The sequence below is a fragment of the Canis lupus genome, chromosome 18, assembly GCF_048164855.1.
Source record: "Canis lupus baileyi chromosome 18, mCanLup2.hap1, whole genome shotgun sequence".
Lineage (NCBI taxonomy): Eukaryota > Metazoa > Chordata > Mammalia > Carnivora > Canidae > Canis > Canis lupus.
The window spans coordinates 49,844,873-49,861,014 of NC_132855.1; the positions used below are offsets into that span (position 1 = coordinate 49,844,873).

Here is a 16,142-nt window from a genome sequence, read left to right on the forward strand (position 1 = left end):
GGTGTCACCCCTTATAGGAATTAAGTATAAGTACTCCTATTTTTATATAATACTATATACTTTTTCCCCGATTAAATCCTCTGAAAAACCAAACCCTCTGAGGCAAAAAAAAAAAATTTTTTTTAAGAAGATATAATTTATTTATTCATGAGACACACACACACACAGAGAGAGAGGCAGAGACACAGGCAGAGGGAGTCCCCAACATGGGACTCGATCCCAGGACTCCAGGATCACGCCCTGGGCCAAAGGCAGGCACTAAACCACTGAGCCAACCAGGCGTCCCGAGGCAAAAATTTTTAATCGACATTTAGTCTCAGAGAGTTGAAGTGGCCTTAGGTGACAGAAGTATCCTGGACATTTCCTCACTATACTCATTTGTGAATACTGACAAATACCACTGGGATATTCAGTTTATAGACTAGGATCAACTCTCACAAATGTCAAATTTTCTTTCTTGTACTAACAGACAGAAATTGGCCATTTAGATTTTTCCAGGAAATAGCTCAGCTTTTGGGAAAGGTCAAACAAGACACTAATGTTAACAGCTAGAAAAGCATTTATGAAAACTAAAAGAGAATAAACCACAAGTTTAAAAGGAACCAAGCATATTGAGCTTTACTGACAAGCACATAGGAAGTTCATTTATCAATTTTATTAACCATCTTCTGATGCAAAATTCAACAGGGCAGTGCCATTAAAAAAAGAAATAATTATACATTTGTAGCAATCTAGTATCTGTGAGATCTCTGGTTTAAATCCCAGTACTGTCACCAATCTATGTGACCATGAACAAGTTACTATGCAGAAAATCATAGTATATACCTTATACTATTAATTACCAGAATAATGGTTCCCCCCACCAAAGATGCCCCATCCTAATCACTGATACCTGTGACTATATTACCTTACATGACAAAAGGACTTTACAGGAAGGATTAAATCAAGGATATTGGATGGGAAGATTATCCTGGATTATGTAATCACAAGAGCCTTATCAAAGGGAGGGAGGAGGATCAGAGAAGGAGATGAGAAGACTACAGCATTCAGAGTGATGCAGGTTTATAAGCCAAGGAATATGGCAACCTCTAGAAACAGCAATAGACAAGGAAATGGATGCTCCCCTAGAGCCTCTAGAATGAACCCATCCATGCTGATATAGCCCAGTGAAACTGATTTCTGAATTCCAGAACCATAAGACAATAAACTGTGTTGTTTTAAGCCACTAAGTTGTTTTTTTTTTTCTAAAGATTTTATTTATTTATTCATGAGAGACTCAGAGAGAGAGGCAGAGACACAGGCAGAGGAAGAAGCAGGCTCCATGCAGGTAGCCCGATGTGGGACTCGATCCCAGGATTCCAGGATCACGCCCTAGGCTGAAGGCAGACGCCAAACCGCTGAGCCACCCAGGTGTCCCAAAGCCACTAAGTTTATGGTAATTTGTTGCAGCAGCAATTGGAAATAATATATCACTTCGTAAGGTAACAGATGTAGTAAATACATGTAAAGCATTTAGAATGGTGCCCAGGACATGTTAAATGCTATGTGCATCAGTTATTATTAACATAAATCAGATTATTTCACTTCTGTGCTTAAAAACCCACTATCTTGGGATGCCTGGGTGGCTCAGTGGTGGGCGCCTATCTTCGGCTCAGGTCGTGATCCCGGGATATGGGATCAAGTCTCTCATCCGGCTCCCTGGGAGGAGCCTGCTTCTCCCTCTGCCTATGTCTCTGCCTCTCTCTCTCTCTCTCTCTCTCTGTGTCTCTCATGAACAAATAAATCTAAAAAAAAAAAAAAAAAAAAAAAACTGCTGTCTTCCCTAAACGCTGTGAATGAAAATTAATTTGCTGAATTATATCTTCTAAAGTCTGTGTGCTTCAGTTCCTGCTGACTTCTTGAAACTTTTCATGCCACCCTCTGCCTCACCCACATCTACTCAGCTACAGTGACCTTCTTTCAATCCCTCTAAAAGACAAATGCATTTGAACCTCAGGATCTTTGTAATGGCTGTTCTCTTAACATGGGGAGTTTTTCCTTCATGTTTATCCCAGCCAAAATCCTACCTACAATTCAAATTTATTACACTAGCTTGCCTTAAAAAGGCTTTTCCTGAAAACAGAAACTCTCGCAGAATATCATATTTTAATGGGCAATAACACATAAAAGATGCTCAATATTATTAGTCATGAGGGAAATGCAAACCAAAAACTGCAATGAAACACCACTAGATAACTGGGAGGGTTAAAATAGAAAAGATAGACAACAAGTGTCAAGCAAGGATGGAGAAGAATTGGAACCTTCATATATTATTGTTGATGGGATTATAAAATAGTACAGCCACTTTGGAAAAGTTTGGCAGTTTTTCAAAGTGTTAACCATGAAGCTATATTTTGTAATGTACATAATTGTCGAATCACTATGTTGTATGCCTGAAAACAATATACTATTATATATCAACTATCCTCCAATTAAAAAAAAAATAGTGTGACCAATGATCCAGCAATTCTACTCCTAGGTATATACACAAGAGAAATGAAAACATATGTGCACACAAAAACCTGTCCATGAATGTTCATAGCAGCATTATTTGTACCAGCCAAAAAGGGTTAACAACCCAAATGTCCCTCAACTGATAAATGGATAAACAAAATATGGTCTGTTCATACAGTGGAATATTATTCAGCAATAAAAATGAACAAAGTGGGATCCCTGGGTGGCTCAGCAGTTTAGCGCCTGCCTTTGGCTCAGGGTTTGATCCTGGAGACCCGGGATCAATTCCCACATCAAGCTTCCTGCATGGAGCCTGCTTCTCCCTCTGCCTGTGTCTCTGCCTCTCTCTCTGTGTGTCTCTCATGAATAAGTAAATAAAATCTTTAAAAAAAGTGAACAAAGTACTGATATACACTATGACATAAATGAACCTTGAAAACATTATTCTAAGAGAAGCCAGTAACAGAGACAGCCTATAGAACATTTCATTTACACGAAATATCCAGAATAGACAAATCCATCAAGACACAAACTTGATTAGTAGTTGCCAGAGGATGGGGGGAGTAGGGACTGGGGAGTGATTGATAATGGGTACTAGAGTTTCTTTTCTTTCTTTTTTTTGGGGGGTACTAGAGTTTCTTTTTGGGATGCCAAAAATGTTCTCAAATTCTGGTGATGATTGCAAAACTCTGTGACTATACTAAAAATTATTGCATTGTATATTTTTAAAGGGTAAAGCTCATAGTATGGGAATTCTATCTCCATAAAGCTGTTAATTTTTTAGATTTGAAGAACACTGCATTTTTATCATGGTAGCAATGACCATAATATGAAATCACTCTAAGTTCTAAAAAGCCAGAAACATATCTGGTTTTTCTTCATTGCTGTGTTGTACTCCTTCTGACTCTTATAATGCCAACTATGTGGTAAATGTTCAATATTTCTCACTAGAGAAGTAAAAGGGATTCGATTGGTATGTATAAATGACAATGGCAATGATGATGACACATAGAAAGCAGCCATTATTTTGTGCCTAAACAAGGCAACTAAAGGTGACCTTGCAAATCAGCTGTTTCTACTTTTTTTAAAAGATTTTATTTATTTATTCATGAGAGACACAGAGAGAAAGAGACACAGGCAGAGGGAGAAGCAGGCTCCATGCAGGGAGCTCGATGGGGGTGGGACTCGATCCCAGGATTCTGGGATCATGCCCTGAGCCCAAGGCAAATGCTCAATTGCTGAGGCACCCAGGCGTTCCTGTTTCTTTTTTAAAAAAATTAAATTCACTTGCTGTTACCTGACTCCTATAGCAATGGAGCCTATCCACAATAGACTTCAGAGAAGCGAAGAATGTCATTTTTGGCTAGAGAATAATTTGGGGGCATCACCATCCTCATGACATCATTGATGAGCACATTAGAGCCTCCATCTTCTGGCATGGTCTGACACAGATGTGGCTGGGTCTTTGCTCTTCGTTAAGACATCCTTTGTTCTTTCTCATATTTATTCACTCAACATGTGTTTTGTGCATCCTTTTTCCAGGTGATAAAAATATAAAAATTAAAACCATTAGATACGCCTTCAAGAAACCAAAAAATGTCATAAAGAGACAGATGGAGGATTGAGATCAGTTTTGTATATGAGTGTCCTATTGGAACATGGAGGGAAACACTGTAAGAGAGAAATGCCTTGGTAGTTTTGCCACATCTGCCATTTAATTCCAACCAAGCACAATATCCAATACCATTCATTTGTGATTTAAGACATTTTATTAAAGTCCTACTATTTGCCAGGCATTGTTCTGCTAAGGATATGGCAACAACAAAAAATTACAAAAATTCCTGCCCCCACTGAGTTTACACTGCAGTGGTGAAAAATGAGTCAAAAAAGTTAAATATAACTGATCCCTGGGTCAGCGGTTTAGAGCCTGCCTTCAGCCTAGGGTGTGATCCTGGAGTCTCGGGATCGAGTCCCGCGTTGGGCTTCCTGCATGGAGCCTGTGTCTCTGCCTCTCTCTCACTCTCTCTGGCTCTTGTGAATAAATGAATAAAATCTTTAAAAATATATATATTCCAGATGAAGATAAATGCTGAGGAGAAATTCAGCAGGAGTGGGAGGTAGGGAGAGTGGACATATATATTTGAATGGATGGTCAGGAAAGACTTCAATGAGAAGGAGATATTGAAGACTTGAAGAAAGTGAGTTGGTAGGTGTGGTAAACTAGCTGGGGAAGCACTCTAGGCAGAGAAAAAACAACCAGAGCCAAATCCGAAGGTGGAAGTGTTCTTGTGTGTTAAAGGAACATCAAAGAGGCCCAGGTGACAAGTGTAAAGTGAACGTGAGGGAGCTAACTAGGGGAATAGGGCGCAAAAGTTAAGGAGGGGATTCAATTCCACAGGACACTCACTTTTAATTTGAAGGAGATAGGAAGCACTGGAACATTTCAAAGAATAAGTAGACCTGATACTTTCCTGTTACTTTGCAACAGATCACATTGCTGTGCTGAAAACAGGTGTATGGGAGAGGGAACACAATGAAAGTTGAAGCAGGAAGACAATGTTGGGAGGCTGTTGCAATGATCCAGGTGGGTTATGATCCAGGTGACTTGGACCAGGGTGATAGCCATACACATGATACAAAGTTATGAGATTTCGGATATAATGTGAAGCTAGATATAAGGGGATTTGCTGATTGAGTGGATAGGGAAGTGTCCGGTCATCTTAACAAGACAAATTTTAGAGGAACGGAAGGAACAAATACCTGTTTACAGCAGGTTTAAGAGAGATGGGGAGGAAAGTAGTTGGACACAGATTATAGACAACACTGCTAAACAGTTCTGTTTTAAAGTGACCATAGATGGAGAGGAAGTAGGATCAAGAGAAGAATACCTGTTTTTTAACAAGAAGTAATAATAACATTTTTATATTGATGGGAGCGATATAGCAGAGAGGGAAAACTAATATGAGAAAGGGGGATAGCCAAAGCAACTGCGTAGATGAGAGAGGATGGAAGCTAGCACACAACAGAAATACTTGTTCCATTAAGAGCATGGACAGAATCCATAGTGATGAAGACAGAGCACATAAGCTGTGGTGAGCTAGGTGAGTAGGAAGGGCCATATAGGCTTGGAAAGTTGTCTTCTTTTTGTTCTGTTTTTGAAAGCAAGGTTCTCAGTAGAGTGAGGGTGGTAGAAGCTGAGTTGGCCACGTGGGGAAAAAGGTGAGGGTAAAAAATCGACAATCATCTAGGAGAGAAAGAGAAAAAGAAAGAGAACTCAAATATCCAGGTATAAAAGTATGTGAGTGACTAAGGTTGTGTGAAGGACATTATTGATGGACAGGAAGTCATGGAAACAAGAGGCCAGAATATCATATATAGATATTCTGAAATCAGCCAACAAGAATCATAATAGGAAAAGTATTGCAAAAGACAGGACCCTAGAGCTGAAATCTTAAGTTTTACTCAACTATTTGGATTAAGTTTAAGCATCTGTTTTCATTTTCATTGAACACTCAGTCACAGTTTCAAAACTGTCTATCTTTTACTAATTATTTCCTTGCTTTCTTTTATCTTCCTTTAAGCAATTAAGAATGGGAATTTACAGCTAGTGTGTGACTAGCCTTTGTGAGTTTTTTAAGTTATAAAGCACATAATGAATATAAGCGTATACCTATAATGAATCCAAACTTGAAATAGTCACTCAATGATTTATACCACAAAAAGAAAATTTTCCACTGGGTAAAACAGAAAAAATTCCAGTTTTATATCTTTGACACATATTTTTAAAGAAAATTTTAAAAATATGTAGTTGGTAAATGTGTGCAAATTTAAAATGTTGCAATGATTGAGTTCAATGACTCTAGCTGGTGAATACCTGGCCAGAGAAGAATGTTAAGCGAAACGGTCAAAAAACAATCATAAGTGAAATCTATCACAGACCCATCATCTCACATTCACTCATTAATCTTCAGCAAGATGCCAACTATGAATCAAATGAGTATCTAGATGTGAGAGGGCATCATCTATAATACCCAATGTTAATAGAAAACTGAGAGACCCATGCTCAATTGTCTACTGGTGATGGTCATTGATCTGTTCTTATAGAAAGACAAAGACTTATGAATTTTGGACACCTTTTAAAGCAGGTTTCTACATGCTGCCCCATCAGTCACCTTCAAACTATTAATCAAACTCTAGCTATTTTTAGTTTCAGTCCTTTCCAGGCTGGATACTAGGGAAGGGATATATAAAATTAATGAGGGACCTAAGTTGATATTGAAGTTCTAAAAGCTAAACCACAGGATAAGGATCCAATTAGTTTGGGCTATATCTCAAATTGTAAGCCTATTCTCTAACATGAGAAACACAAACTAAGTTCATTAATATCTATTAACATTTGAGGACTCCAGTGACTCATAGAATAGAATTCACATACCTTCTTTGTAAGTAATCTCAACTTAAAGCATGGAAGATTGTACATGCTGTGAAATTTTCAGCACTGATTTTTAATTCATAAAGAGCAATCACTCTAAATTTATTTAAAGTAAGTACTTTCATTTCCTATTTTTAGAAAAAGAAATCTAATGTGAAAGAATCTGAGGCCCATTTTAGGATATGGATATTAAAAGAAGCAAACAAAAATTCAACTTAAGGAAGAACAAGAGATTTGAGGAAAAGGAAGTTTGATGAACAAAATAAATTATGTGTGAATGAGCAAGGACAGGTATAGAGTGGTTTACAAAATATAGAACAGCAAAACCCACCACCAATCATTTCCATCTGCGCTACAGGAAAAAACTCCATAAAGAAAATCACCTGATGTTCTAACAAAATCTCAGTAAAATTAATGCAGCAAATAAAAAGACCATCATGAATAATACGTTTCTCCAGTTCTGTGTGAGAAGACTGAAGTTATCTCATGAGTGCTATATGATGTCATACTTGTGGTAAAGCAACCTTAGTTTGGGCACCTATAACAAATTACCATAGACTGGGTTGCTTAAACCACATTTATTCCTCACTGTTATGGAGGGTGCAAGTCTGAGATCATGGTGCCAGTATGGTCAGGTTCTGGTGAGGTATCTCACTTGGGTTGCAGGTAACTAACTTCTCATTGTATCCTAACACAGTGGAAAAATGAGTGAATTAGCTCTCAGGCTTCATTTTACCAGGGAATAATTCCATTCATGAGGTCTCCTCCTTTATCACTTATCATGTAGAATCCAGGGTGAGGAGCAACTAGTTCAGTTTGGTTTTGTTTTGCTTTTAATTGACGCTGAGCCTTTAGGTGCAGAGATAATAGCATTACTTTAGCTATTATACCGAGAACCTAGTAAGAACAGAACCTTAATTTTCTAACAAACACTAGTAGTTAAAAGAAGTGGACAAGTCAACCAGAGAAAGAAACATATAATAACCAATAATTCAGAAGTCTAGTTGATCTTTGCAACAATACTATCAGTCTATACACTTGCCTATCTATATACACTTTGAATACTAACATTTTCCTCACTGATTCTCTCCTACTCATGAAATTCCAAATATATGATCTTCTGAAGACACTCCTGGGTGGTTGTCAAGAGGAGTTGAAGTAGAATATGGAAAACTATTATTGAGCCAGCCTATTGTCTGACTGCCCTGTGCTGTCCCTCAAAATTTCCTATAATCACCATTCTGGATACATAGGACAATTATATTTCCTTATGTCTTTGAGGTTAGGAATAGCTATATGACTTTTTAAAATAGAATGCAGGTGGAGGTGATATATGTCATCTCTGGGCAGGAGCATTTAATTGCCATTGGAGATTTTTCAGAATTCTCTTCCTTGGCTACTGCAATCATGGAAGCATATATTGATATTGAGATGCAAAGCTGAGCTATCATGTGGAGGACAGGTGCCTGGAAAGTTACCCGAGGTACAGTGAACTCTGTTTGAATAAGATTTAAACCTTTGTTTTTTAGGTCACTGACATTTGGAAGTTGTTTAAACTACTGCACAATAACCTAGCCTATCCAGACTAATATAAGCTCCAATTTCCCCAAAGACTCAGAATAAACAAAAGAAACACCTTAACTCTTAACCAAACTCTTAACTCAACTCTTAACTCAAAGCCAGCAGACAATTATGTTGGCAGGCAGCTTTATGTTAGAAAACTAATTTGCAACTCTTATCACTGAAGTTTCAAAAGACTGCTTTTTAGTACTTAAAAAAAAAATAGCCCTCAGCACAACTATATACTGAAAACTGTGTGTCAAATCAAGTTAATTATGAAACAGCTACCCTATTGACTGCATTCCATTTACCCTCTCACTTGTACTTGCTAGGCTTCCTTTGAACTGCAAGTCCTTTACAGGAATGCCGATTTAGCCTAAGACCCTAAGATTTCTTCAACATCCTCTAATTTAGATGTAAAATAGGACTGTATTTTATTTTCAGCCTTTTATTCATTTCATAGGACTTCTTTCTAAATACTTTTGCTATAGATCTGGGTCAGAAAGATAAATGAGCAAGGTAGTAAATATTTTCAGTTTTGTGGGCTCTCTGTTGCAACTTCTCAAGTTTGTCATTGTAGCATGAAAGCTTCCACAGACAATACAACAAATGAATGTGCCTTTTCACAAAAATTAACAACGGGCTGGTTTTGGCTCACAGATAACAGGTTTGCCATATCTCGCTTTAGGTATTACTTCCATTTAAGTCACATCCATATAATTGCATATCATCAGCTATCATTATAGCTTATTTTGGGACTATATTAATTAAATTGCCTGCCATCTGACAACTCATCTGATATTCTTCACAATCATGAAATAAAATACATACCCTATTTATGCTCTAGGCTTAATATCCTTTTTAAAAAAATTTCTTATAATACTAGTTATCTAGGGCTAGATGTAAGAAAAGAAACTAAATGTCGTTTCTTTGTAGGATATTCTTAAGCCCATTTTTGCCAAATATTATATTTTAAATGGACCTCTTTTATGGAAACTTTTATTTTTTGCTTCAAATACCAAGAGATAAAAATCTTGGTGAGATAAGGGAACAAAAGACATGATAGTAGCCACTGCAGAACAGAATGGATCTGTAAAATTGTTTTCAGAAAATGAAATCATGACTGACATGATCTAACATTTCTCCCTCAGGAAAACTCTAGCCCACACCAATTTAGGTCGTGTTTATTAGTTCAAAATAAAGTATCTCTGAAATAGCTGCATATACCAGAGACCTTTGGAAAAAAGAGGAAAGGAGGATAAATATAAAAAATAAATATATGCATATATACCTAAATCTACTAGAAGGAAAACAAAAAGTTTTACTTTTTAATTTCAATCTCAAGTTAATTTTTTTTAATTCAATATATTTTTTTAAATTTTTATTTAAATTCCAGTTAACAGAGTGTAATATTAGCTTCAGGTGTGCAATACAGGGATTCAACACTTCCACACAACACCGGGTGCTCATCACAGCAAGTGCCCTCCTTAATCCCCATCATCTGTTTCACCCATCCCTCACTGACCTTCCTTTTGATAACCAGCAGTTTGTTCTCTATAGTTAAGGGTCTGTTTCTTGGTTTGCCTCCCTTTCTCTTCCCCTCTTCCTTTAATGCAATGTATTTTGAATTACTGGGGCAAAGAAGCAAACAAGGAAGCCAGCTATGGCACATGAATTCAAGCACAAAGCTACATATAGAGATGAATTATGATAAGACCCAAGGTTATTTTTGTTTCCTGCTTCAAAAAGCATGTGTATGGGGGGAAAAGATATATGTATGACACAATAGTGCAATGTCTCAATGAGCACATCTAGAACACTAATTAAAATCAATTTTATGGGCTTTTAAAAGATAATATGGATGAACTTTGTCTTTTAATGTACTTGGTTCATTTGTTCCTGTATAAACCCCTGAATGTACCCATTAGTTGGTTTCTAAAGAAACTGGGATAAGTTCTCCACTTTGCTGCTTCATTGCCCACTTAGGATATAACCAAGGACAAGACTTTCTTCAAAGGGAGGAAAATAGATTGACACAGACTGGAATGGTTCAAGCATAAAATAGATTGTAATGTGCCCCTGTGTCCCAACAAAAAGTGGAATCACTTCTATGTTCAGGTTCCTTTACTGCAGTGTAAGTGCCACATAGCTGGAGATGTCACTGAGCCTGAACAGGACTGAATACTGAAAACAGACTGGTCATGAGATTTGTATATAGATAGACTTTGGATCAAAGCTGGCTTGCTTACTACAAACCACATGAGCTTGTGCAAATTGTTTAATTGTTAAAAGTTTTGGCTCTCTCAACTATTAGGCTGAGCTATAGTATCTGCCAATATTTGACTTTTTTAATCTACAAAACTGAAAATCTCATGATTCATCATCTACATCTACATGATTCTATGGCTATGATTAAATAAAATGCTTCTAGACATTTATACGTACAGTATAAGTGCAATTATAATTTTTTATTTCCTCTAAGAAAAATTATTAGAAGATATTATTTAATAATAGTTGCAATGGATTTTACTTAATTTATATATACAAATTAATAACTGATAAGTTCATATTTGTCATTAAAGAAATATAAATTGTATTCTAGAATAATTTATTTGTATATATACTCTGTGGTCCTAGGACCCTAAAGTTTACTTCATCATTTGTAGACCTTTGCCAATAGTCACGTCATCAAGTTAGACATGTTCTGGCAATAACATGCTCTCCTGATATAGTCTTAATATGCCTGTTTGATATCTTTCTTATTCCAGGTTAGTATGCATTTGTAAAGTTAATATATTGACAAGCTCTGTCAGGATACTGCAGCAGTGTTTTCACTTGTGACTTCCATCTGCATGAATAGACCTCCAGGTATAGAGCAGAGCTCCATTATTAATTGAAATGGGATCTGTATCTTATACATACATTCAGCTCCAGCGAAGCCCAGTTGTACAATACTGAAATGCTCAGAAGATGTTTGCTTTAAAAAAATACATATTCATAGAGGTATTTAATTCTTTAGCTGAGGGCATATTTGCACAGTACTATAAAACTTGGGTATTGGGGCGCCTGGTTGGCTCAGTGGTTGGGCGTCTGCCTTTGGCTCAGGTCATGGTCCCGGGGTCCTGGGATCAAGTCCTCCATTGGGCTTACCACGGGGAACCTGCTTCTTCCTCTGCCTATGTCTCTGCCTCTCTCTGTGTCTCATGAGTAAATAAATGAAATCTTTAAAACAAACAAACAAAAATACACATCAAGTTAGAGTCACCAAAACCTGTTAACCTTAAAATAAAACTGCCACTTGTTAAAACAAAACAAAACAACAACAACAACAAAAAAAAAACTTGGGTATTTTGGTCAAGTATCCATCTGATATATCTTAAGTTTAAAGAAACCCAAGGTGAAAAGTTGAGTATTCATGAAGAGAAGATTGAAGCAGGACAGCAGAAAATAGTCACTAAGTCTCTAGGGTAATTAAGGAATCTCTAATGCATAGTTTTAGAACTGAGAAAACAAACAATAATCCATAATTAATAATGAGATGTGACAGAGATGCTGATAATGTTTATAATATTTATAATTAACCATGAAAGGTACTTGACTCCCCTTGGAATATAGCAAGTGCTTTGTGGTTGCAATGCATCTCCTATTCAAATTTCTCAAATTGGTTTTTAGATACTCTATTAGGTTAAAAACACTCAAGAAAACCATTTATAGTCAGAAGGACACATCACTCTTCTCTTTTATATCTGGAGTTCACTGAAGGTGACATCAGTGGGAGAGGCTATACGCCTCCATAGTTCCAATCATACTCTGTAAACTAGAGAATGCTAAATATTTTATCAATCTTTCATTCTAATAGGTTGCAGACTGTTCTGGATATATAACTGAAGATGTAACTTGAACACTGGTGAATTTTCTGAAGATTCCTGATCCATTGCAAACTAGGATATCAAAAATCTTGGCCAAATTTTAGAAGACAAATGGTCACTGACAAAATTTTCCACCAGATAGCCTCTTCTTGTATCCTTGTGAGCTTTGTCCACTTCCTATAGACCCAGTGTCCTTCTCATGCCTTAAGCAGCCATTGCACAGAATAGGTAACTTTCATATCCATTTTTAATTTTACAGATTTTACAATTATTTTGTAGTTCACAATAATGGTAGCTAATTAAATAGCACTCACTTTGGGTAACAATTACATTTTATCTTCAGGAGAAAGTCCAAAAGAGTCACTCATGATGTAAGTTTTAAGCAACCTAATACTGATAGAAGATATTTACTAGTAGATATCTTGAGAAATTTTCATAGCATCCCAGTGACATTGTCCTATATTTCTCCCTTACTTAATGTTACTCCTGTTACGAATCAATCAAGAAACATTTATTCTGTGCCCTGTACTAAGGTAGATGTTGTGAAGCATTACAGTATAAGATAAAGTTCTTCTGAAAAATATCTATTTTTTTTTCTTTTACCCTTCTAGGTATCACAGTGTCATTTGAGAATGTCCAGCTGCTGCAGGAAAATTGCCCAGAGGCCAAAAACTGCAACTTGCAAAAATCTAACCAGAGTACAATGGGAGCCTTTGGTTATTAACCATTGAATAAAAATCCAGCAGAGATCTTATTCAGAAAGCAAAAGTTCCCCAGAATAGCTTTGCGTAGAGAAGCATTAAAAAAAAAAAAAAGAAGGAAACAAGTATCACAAAAGAAATACCTGGACTTTACAACAACGTGTCTTTTACCAAATATTTTGTGGAATAAGCATTTGAGAAGATTTGGACGGTAGGGAGAGAATTCTGTTTTCCTTCTTCTTCCAGGAACAATGTGCAGGCACCCTGTTCAGCCTGCATTTCTGAAAGTAGTATAAGGTCTGATACTTCAGGTCTTGATAGTATACGGTCTAAGAAATAAGTACAACAGTGCGAGTCATTACCTGAGGAAAACCCTCCCAATGCCACCTTCTCCTTCACACTTCCCATCTATAACTAAACTCATGCTCAAATGAACAGCAATGAATGGTAGTATGAGTGGGAAAGTAATGTAGAAATTGTAGCACCCCGTGGAGTATACAACTGTGAGTAAAGTGAATTTATTTACTAGCGATGAGGTTATGGGCTAATGGCCTTTGGAACAGGGATGACAAACAGACCGCCCACGGGGCAAACTTAACTGACAAATGGGTTTTAAATGGGTTTATTTTCTCAGACATGTAATTAAAAGCAGACATAGTCTTCTAAGAGAATACAAAAATTGTATCTTCCCGGACAGCAGATTTAAGGCTTAAATGTCTGCCTTTGCAATCATTACTTTCATAATCTTCATTTTTAAACCACCATATCCTTAACTTATTTCTAAGAGGGAAAAACATGAATGTTAAAATATTAAGTGTCAATGCCCAGTTTATCCATAAGCACTATGTGACTTGAATCTTTGAAAACTTTGTATTATATGATAAAAATCCTGTCAGTAGAACTTTGGATACCTTTTTTTTTTTTTTTTTTTCATCCTCCTCAGCTAGCTTGGAAAGAAAAAAAAATATTGTACCATATTAGAAATAGTAAAAAAAAAAAAAAAAAAAAAAGGTTTAAAATTTAAGCTTAAGGGATACCTGGGTGGCTCAGTGGTTGAGCATCTGCCTTTGGCTCAGGATGTGATCCTGGAGTCCTAGGATCAGTCCCACATTGGGCTCCCTGCAAAACAGCCTGCTTCTCCCTCTGCCTATGGGTCTGCCTCTCTCTCATGAATAAATAAATAAAATCTTAAAAAAAAAAAGCTTAAAATCATGGTCCACAGAAAATCATCGGGAGGGATGTTAGATAAAAAGATGATTTACGTGGGGAAACAAAAACTATAGGAACTAATGAGGCTTTTTTGTCTTGCTTTGCAACATTTTACTAACATGTTTTCTGAAATATGTTGGAGGTAATTATACATTTTTATTATTGAAGATTTAAAAAATACCTGTACTTCTGCCCTTTTCAATATATGATTACAGTTTGATTCTCCAGCATGATTGAAAACCAGTAATCTCTGATGTTAATAATTATCCCTTTTACTTCTGAATATTTTCCTCATTATATTCATACACTGCCTTGTTAATTATCATTTTTTACAGTTTAAAATTTTTTCTCAAGGGAAAATAAAACAAAAAGGAGGAAGAATTTAATTTGAAAGTGTAATTCTGTATTTTTCTTTTTCCAAACAATGTTGACCTAATTTTATGACTCTCACTTTGCAAATTAAAACAAACCTAGTTCCTTAGTCACCTGAAATAGCAGAAGGAAGTATACTAATACTGCTCAGTCTATGGCACTATATTCTTCATATATTATATCTATATCTTCAACTTATTGTATTGCTTTAATTAAGCTGAATTTATCAAAAATGGCTATATGAAAAGAAATATAATTGCAATTCTTAGAAAACATTGATGTCATTATCTCTTTATTTGTATCCATTCCTTTCTCCTTCAAACTTTAGTGATGTGTTCTCCCTGAGGTTCTTTGTGTTTTCTCATGCTGGGAGTGAAAAGAATCTCCTCCCACCTCTGAGGTTGTATTATATGACAAACATGCTCTATTCTGCAGTAAGATAGAAGAGCCCCAATGGCCTAGAATTTTTCTGGGTCCTGATGTTAGCAAAACTTCTAAAAATAGGATGGATGGCAAGCTTGGGCAATACTCTAAACTCAAGTGACCGAACTTCCATTTCTTTACTCAGCAGGTGTATAGCCCAAAGGGATGATCTGATTGGGTCCAGGTTGCCTTACTCAATTCTGGGGTGTCCTTCCTGGGAAAGTTTATGCTAGGTCAATTCAGTGGTGATATACTTCTGTTGTATCAGTACTCTAAACTATTTGTTTGCCTTTGTGACAATCCTTAGTTTGCTGCTAGATAGCTGAACTGATTTATTTCCTACAAGTTTCAAAAATCATGGTATAACATACCAAAATGAACTATTTGGAATACACACACACACACACACACACACACAGGATTCTTCAGATGAAAATAATAAAAAAAATCCACCACTTTGCTCTTAACCCAGTGAGACAGGTATCAGATTTCATGCCTATAGAACTGCAACAGAACAAATGCATATTGTTTAAGTTATTAAATTTATGATAATCTGCTACAATAGACACAGAATCCTAATGCATTGAATTAGGACACATGGATTGAACAAATTTAAAACCACTGCTGAACATGTCACAATGGTAAGGAAAATGCTATGATCTAGTTGGCTGAGGCACAAGTTAAGTAACTAAACAAATTATTCTGGAGAGAAAGATGGAGTCAGAATCAATGAGCCTACCTTTGGAGCTGGGAGCAGCAATCCACAGGATTCATGGTTGTCTCACAATAAAGAATAAATGTTGATGGGAAGTCTAGAATATACTCTTTAGTACACTTACCTCAGAAGCCACATGAAATTGGCAAGTACTTTTAAGACTGTTTAGTTCAAAGGTCATTTAGAAAAGCGGTTTCTTCTTTTCTTTCTAAGAGGCGTATGGATTAATTTTTCTTCCATGTCTTACAACTTCTCTTGATCAATGGATTTTTAATGTCTGAGGAAGCTATAATTCGTCACGGGGTCTGTCTGAAATGAGGTGAATGATGTTTCATGCTTGGAGACTGCTTGCTTGATGCCTAATGGAG

At 36.4% G+C, this 16,142-nt stretch overlaps 1 long non-coding RNA gene across 13 annotated transcripts in view; it reads right to left on the minus strand.

Moving 5' to 3' along the window:
- LOC140609182 (uncharacterized) overlaps window positions 1–16,142 on the minus strand; it is a 337,556-nt gene that overhangs the window by 316,502 nt on the left and 4,912 nt on the right. For 11 of the 13 annotated variants that reach the window (XR_012011114.1, XR_012011112.1, XR_012011115.1 and 8 more), the window contains exons 2-3: window positions 15,899–16,133; window positions 13,199–13,384 (exon numbers count right to left, since the gene is read on the minus strand). This is a non-coding gene — a long non-coding RNA (uncharacterized lncRNA). Of the gene's footprint in view, window positions 1–10,990; window positions 11,708–13,195; window positions 13,385–15,898; window positions 16,134–16,142 lie in introns of those variants that run through there. The other 2 variants (XR_012011123.1, XR_012011113.1) reach the window with 2 other exon arrangements.